This window comes from Ailuropoda melanoleuca, chromosome 15, assembly GCF_002007445.2.
Source record: "Ailuropoda melanoleuca isolate Jingjing chromosome 15, ASM200744v2, whole genome shotgun sequence".
NCBI lineage: Eukaryota > Metazoa > Chordata > Mammalia > Carnivora > Ursidae > Ailuropoda > Ailuropoda melanoleuca.
Window position 1 is genome coordinate 41,203,969 of NC_048232.1, and position 7,140 is coordinate 41,211,108.

General features: G+C 42.7%; 1 pseudogene; it reads right to left on the minus strand.

Annotated features, from left to right (window-relative positions):
* Positions 1-5,209: 5,209 nt before the first annotated feature.
* LOC100481864 lies at positions 5,210-6,129 on the minus strand (annotated as a pseudogene).
* Between the last annotated feature and the right edge of the window lie 1,011 nt (positions 6,130-7,140).

The following is a 7,140-nucleotide window of genomic DNA, read 5'->3' on the forward strand; positions in this document are numbered from 1 at the left end:
AGGGTGGCCAGAAGCAATATGGTCACATGTGTACATGCTGGGAAATATTCCTCATAGAACGGGTGGAAGAGGTATTTCTAGCTTTGGATATCAACGTGTGGGAGCTCAGAACAGTGTCAGGCAGGAAGAGGTCAGGTTCATAAAGGAGGTCCTTCCATTCAGCAACAATCCTGTTCTGTAGGTCTCATAATCTTGCTTTCATGTTATTTTCTTTAAAGTCAACAACTCTCATGTCAACAAGTTCCTTCTAAAATTTATGAAAAGGATTCCACTTTCAGAGAATGAGCATTACCCACCCTCTCCCGCCTTCTGAGAAACAGTGGTGTCCTTAGCCTTTCCCTGAGTCTGCTGGAGCAAAACGAAATGAAGAAAGTATTTAATGCTCAAAAGTATACTATTGAATGAGAAATGAGAGGTTGTTTCTTTTATGATGTCGTTCACATTTATTCAATTTGACTATGTAGATGCAAATTTTGACCTCCAAGCTCTATCTTTTTCCTGTAGATATTTTGCTTTTTTCCCTGCAGGCATTTTTGTCTTATTTCCTAAGTTCAAGCTTCTCAAAGTGTCTCAGTTGCTTTAGTGGCCTAATTGTGCAGTGGCATATTTAAAAGTCATTATTTTCATCATCTATTAAATGTAGCCCAGAACAGCTTAAAACATTGGGTGAGGCATTTTTGCAAAAGCATTTATGGTGTGGGCTGCCAAGGAGTGTGCAGCTGCAGGACCTTCTTTGTCTAATCTCAGCCCTTTACTTGAAAATGTATGAAGGGTGGATACCTGTGAAGAGGAACCAATTTGATCTCCCAAGAACTGCGAGCATTGGAGAGAGAGATGCACGCTTTGTTTGAACATGCCGAATCTATTGATCCAGGGAAGTGTTGGCACTTACAAAGTAGCCCTTTTATATTGATATCAGCTGCCTTAGCTTGGACTGCACCTGCTGTCTTGCTGGTTTTTAACATCTTTGCAGAGTGTATCCTAAGCAGTGTATCCTTTGCAGAGTGTATCCTAAGCAGAGTATATTGGTAAATGTTTAAGGACAAGATGGGGGAGAGGGGAGGCGCCTGATTAGTTACATTTGCCAATTTCCTTGGTGTAAATACTCCCGCCATAGCCGATTTCTCACATCACCAAATGCAGAGTTGGGAAGAAATGTGCAGTGTCACGCTATCCTGTGTTATTTTTACCATACGGAAACAATAGGCAAATAATCTCAAAAGCAGAGATAACAAGATGAAGTGAAATAATTAGAAAATGAAGATCTTTGAATCTTTGTTACCTTTTAAAAAATATCTAATTTATTTAATGGTAGGTTTCTATCATTTAAATTTTAATTATGGCCATGGTTCACAACCAGCTCCAGCATACCACTGAGACTAAGCCAAGAGGTTCAACTACGTAACTAGATGATAAAATTGGGGCCATTCTGTTTCAGTTTTGTTGGAAGTACCAAAGTCCAAGAATAAGGCGACTCGTTCTAAGTACCCTGTATTAAAATATGAGTTACTAGGCCACCCATGTGGGAGAGAACCCAAGTTGGATTGTCCCTCAATGGGGAGAACCCAAGTTGGCCAGCACCAATTCCTTCTGTTGGGCTGGAAGAGGTGGGGAGGGAATTTCTTTGAAAAAAGATTGTTGGATTGTACTCCAACACACACAACAGGGACTTCAAGGGGATGTCCCAGGGGACTTACAGGCACACCCCTGGAGTTTGGAAACATAAGGACCGGGATCTGACACCCACAAAGAACAGGAAGCCTAAAGGCTATGGCTGCGGCCGCACCACCGTGTCTGATCACCGAGTAAGGAGGACTGTAATAGAACAAACTTCACTTCCAGTGATGGTAGGGAAAGGTGAGTGTTTCTGGAGCTCAGATGTGGACCATGTAAAACGGAGCCAGCCTGGGGTTGCCTTAGAGGGGATCTTACTCAATAAGCAAGTGATGATCTGGAGGGATGATGTGACCCTAACAGAGGAGTAGGTGCCCAGAAGCCCTCCAAGGGGGCAGCGTTAATCAGACAACTGGCGATGTCAAGGTGGTGGCCGTCAGATGTCGCTGGTGAAGGATAACTGAGGAGCCAGCGATAGCCTTGACCAAGAGAAAGAATCAGCTTGGAGCATCTGCCTTCCTAGACCACCAAGGTCTTGTCGAAGCTCTTCCTCTCATCTTCTCTATCCCTTGAGCCAACCTTACAAGGGTCAGAAACAGCAGCCAGAGGGAAGAAGGTAAGTGAGGAAAAGGAGGTAAAAACAGCAGTGCCCATGCCCAACTAAAGTCTACATAGAAAGCTTTAAATTGGATTAAAATGATTCTTACAGTGCACTGGACTAGTAGTCATAGGATTAGAGACTGAGTCATTTTAAATGCCAAAATGTAGGACTATTCATTTATTATCCAAGAGCAGTGGAAAAGCTAGACAGTATTTCATCTTGGGGAGGGATGAGGAGGGAAGGGTTCCAGAAATCAAATTTGAAGAGCAGTGGAAGAACAAACCTAGAAGTTTGGTTTCTCTTTATAACTCATTGATGTGCAATCAGTCACTCAATTAATTACAGACATATTTTTGGAATATTTTCTGAATACATTCAGATCTCCAATATTCCAACCAATTGCTACTTAGAAGAATGAAGTCACATTCCAATATTCCAACCAATTGCTACTTAGAAGAATGAAGCCTTTCTGAGGACAAACAACAATAATAATAATAAAAAAAACTTAGAGTAACTTCGGGAATTAAATATTGAAGTACTCCACAAAGTGTTGAGGGCCAAGCTTGTCATTCTCAATTCTGATTGGTAAATCTTAGTCCCCAAAAAAGAATAGGAAAAGGTAAGCTGATTTATAAAAGTTAGAGTGGATATAATTTACCATAGTCTTTCTAAGCGCTAACCCAGTAAGGAGTTAAAAAGGAAACATTAAAATACCTAATTATTTTCAGTTACAGAACACTAGACAACCGGTTCCTTCTGCATTGCCTAAGTCTTTTTTTTGTTTGTTTGTTTGGAACTGTTCAGAGTACACAGCCATATAATTCTTGCTAAAAGGAATTTCAACTTTTACTTACTGAATTTCATGAATGTAAATGTAATTATAAAGTGGAGGGGTTATTTCGGGGGATGGGCTGGGAACAAGTGTGAAAGCTCCCAGGTTCTACGAAACAGCCTCATGTCTGTTCCACTCACTAGTAGAAATTATATTTGCAGCAATGACTAAGCCCAGAAAATTCTGTCAGTTTACTGGACACAGAGGCCACACGCTCTCTTCCCAGGAGGGATGTGTTGCCAAGGTAAAGCCTTCAGTTAGACCATGTTGTCTAAAGAAGGACACGGGTTGGTAGTAATAATCATCCGGTGGCAGAAGCAAGAGGGGAAAGGCAAAAAAGTGATATAACAACACTGTGAGGTCTCTCTCAATTTGCAAATATTGCACTCTTTGATAGATATTCAAACTGAAATGCCTACAGGGAAACATTGAGGAAGAAAAAGAAGAAAAAGAAAAGCGGCCAGTTATGAAAACAGACTACAGCACAAATGTTACCTAAATAGCTACTGATGGCCTGCTTCTGTGTGAGGGACAATAGGGCAAGGGGAGGAGTGTGGTGAAGGGGAGACTAGCCCACGTTGGTGCCTGATGATTGTGCCACATGAAAAAGTCGATCCAGCAGCCAAAACATCCAAGCTTTGTAATGCCCTGATTTTTTAAATGTTACCAACTTTTTAATTTTATTTTATTTTATTTTATTTTATTTTATTTTATTTTATTCTTTTAAAGAGGGAAAGAAAGAGAAGAGGGGGGAGAGAGAGAGAATCTTAAGCAGGCTCCATGCCCAGTGCAAAGCCCAATCACAGGGCTCGATCTCGATCTCACAACCCTGAGATCATGACCTGGGCGGAAATCAAGAGTCAGACACTTAACCGACTGATCCACCCAGGTGTCCCACTACCACCTAATTTTAAAAGTGGAAAACACTGGAAAAAAACTTCAAAAACACTATGTTCACCAACGACAACATGAGTGCTCTATGATCTGTAGTATGTGATCAAAGTATCTTTTAGATAATAGTAATAATTCAGTCTTGTTCAGATTCTTTTAGAGGTCTTCACTAGTGCCTGGAACTAAGTGATTCCCACACATTAACCGTTTTAATTCAAACTTACATGTAGCACCAGGTTAACAATAAAAAGGATCAAATGTAAATTTCATGGCATTCTGTTTTTGTGTTTTAAGAGCAAAAATAGTTGACATGTAAATAATTCTAAATAACGGTTCTCTGTTCCTATTACATCTTTAACCGTTTAAGAAGGCACCCAGAATGGAGACTAGGTCACATAGGGCAGGGCCTTGTCTACCCTGATAAGGTGAATATGGAGAACTCATGAACATTTATGGAAATACTTCCGAAATCAGAACTATTTATTAGCTGCCAGAGCCCTGCGCTTTTCATCACCTCCTGCCAAACAATGCATTAGTTGTGGGAAGTATGCAGGGATATGAGAAAGATACAATCTGCAATTTCTGAGAATCCTTGCAATGCACTGTTGCCATCTTGTCGTCTGAAGCAAAAACTCTAAGGAATCCAGTTCATCCTTTTAGAAAAGACCTATGAAGGCTGCTCCACTGAAATAGCAAAAAATCTTCCTCCAGTGGTAAGCGAAATGTCCCATTATGTCATGTTCTTTCTAGATTTTACCCATTTACAACTCTCTTTTGTTTTAAACAACAACAAAAAGTAATGTCTCTCTGAAAAGGATAACCTATCAATTGATGAACAATATAATCTGGTTTCATTCTTCTGGATTTTCTGCCACAGTCCTTAAAACATTCACATGAAGTTACTGGAGGCAAGTTCAGTTAAGAAAAGAAAAGGTTGAAGAGATGAGGAAGAGAAAGACAAGGACAAAGGGCTAATGTATACATTTTATTATTTTCTGTAAGGTCGACCTTAGATTTCCTATTTTAGGAACTGAAGTCATTATGGGTCAAGAAATTAACAGAGCTATTATAACATCGAAACACACGTACACATCCATATACACGTACACACGCTTCATGAAAATTGTGTTTTATTTTGCTTTGTTTTTCAGTGTGGACAGGTTTACTCTGGGAGTGGCACCCCATTTCCAGCCGTAACAACAACAGGGAAACATAGGGGCCTCTGGAATGTATGATAGCAGAAAGATCAGTCCTGGGAGCATGAGGACAAATCATTCCTCTTCATCATCCTCAGCCATGCCCAGGGACCGCGTGCCTGGGGCTTGAGCAAGGTTATCTCCTGGAGAGAGACAAGGCTACCGAGCCAGGCTAGCCCACCATGGCTGTCAGTGCCACCAGCATGGGTAGGATCTGGTTTCTGTGCTGGTATGGTTCCCCCTCAGTCTCTGGGCCCACTGGTGTCTGGCGTGGAGATGGCACTTCAGGCCCGTCTCAGGGGAAGCAGAGGCTGAGGATGTGTGTGCAGTAGGCACAGAGGTTGTGCGACCCTCGGAGGTGCGCCTGCAGCTTCCTTCCCATTGGGCAGCAGGGCCAAGTAGCCAAAGACAAAGGTGTCCAGGGAGGCTGGGGCTTCTCCAAAAAAGAATTTCTGAGAGCCTAGCTGCTGAGACAGGGGGTCCGGCATTCTTGAGCCTCTTGGTACAGCTCCTTCTCCAGTTCTTCCTTGTTCTCAGGCCTGTGCTCCCGACACAGCAGCGGCATCCGGCCAGAAGGGAGAAGGTGAGGGGAGACGGCAGAGCCGCTGCATACTACTTCCGGGTCACGTCCACCTAGTTCTTGGTGTCTACCCAAAAGTGTGTATCAGCACCCAGAGCAGCTTCTCCTCCAGCAGAGATGTGAAGGCCAAGGTGTCTGCCCCTTCTGCCCGTTGCCAGGCTGACAGATCATAATCGGCGTTGTACTTCTCTTTTAGAAGGTGGGTGATGGTCTTGTGTGGTACCGAGATGATCTCTACAGGAATGGGCCAAAGGACAGGCAGAGTCCCTGAAGGGTTCTGCCAGGGGTTGGTGATCTTGTGCATCTTGAGTGGGCCACCAGTAAATCTGACATAGGTCAGCATCGCCAGGCTGTCCAGGTCCACTGAAGGTAGCCCCACCCCCAACCAGGAGAACAGCTCCATGGGCGCCGCCATCTTGCTTGCCCTCTGTCCCAGACGAAAATAATTTGGTTTTTTTTTAATGAAAAGCCCTTTTTTTCCCCCTTAGCAAACAGTATAAGCAGTCTTTAGTTGAATGTGTTTTTAAGAGTACCTGAGATAACATATATAGACAAAATCCCGTCTTAAAATTGTTTGTGGTTTTTTCAAATAGTTTCATCATAACAGAATTGGATTATAACTGCTATAATGAAATCACCACTAGAAATTGTTTTTTCAGTTTGGAGTCCTTGAAGGTGAAATAGACTTCCTAAAGAGAAGCGTAGTGATCTCAATAGGAAATATACAGAGTCCAAACATTCTTTCCCTCCCTAACTTCTGTCATTTCTCTGGGATGCAATATTGTTTTTAACTTACTATACTGGCCGGGGCGGGGGGCAGTTTCAGAGATTTCTAGTTGGCTATTCCTGGCCTCTTGGATAACTCTGACCTCCTTAGGCCCAGAGACCAATGGAGGGGTCAGCCAGCTACAAAGTATATCTATTTCAGTTCAAAGTATATCTATTTCAGGGGACCAGGGAAATGACCACAGGGTTTGTCCAGGGTCCAAGTGGACACACTGGGAGCCAGACACAGGCCAGAATTCCATTTATTATTTAGCTTCCATGTGATCACAGGAGTATAGGGAGCCAAGGCAATGCTTTGAGTCTCTGGGTGGCATTGTCCTTTTTCCCTAGTAAATGGCCACACGTTTCTTTACGGATGGACAGAGAAATCATGACTGTGTTCACTTGCTGTGGAATTGCAGGATCCTTCTTCCTGGAGACCTAGCATCTTCTTTAGCCATTAGGTTACAGATCCAAAAATTGGCTCAGGTTCAGAAACATTTTATTGAGATGAGTGGCTTTAGCCGCCTGGTTATCCATCCTTAATCTCTTTGATTTAATGGGTTAAATCCCATCTGTTTTGCCCTTTGGGATGCTAATAACAATGTCCCTATTGCTCTGAGCATAGACCCCCTCTGTCTGCCTTTATGACTGCCTCTCA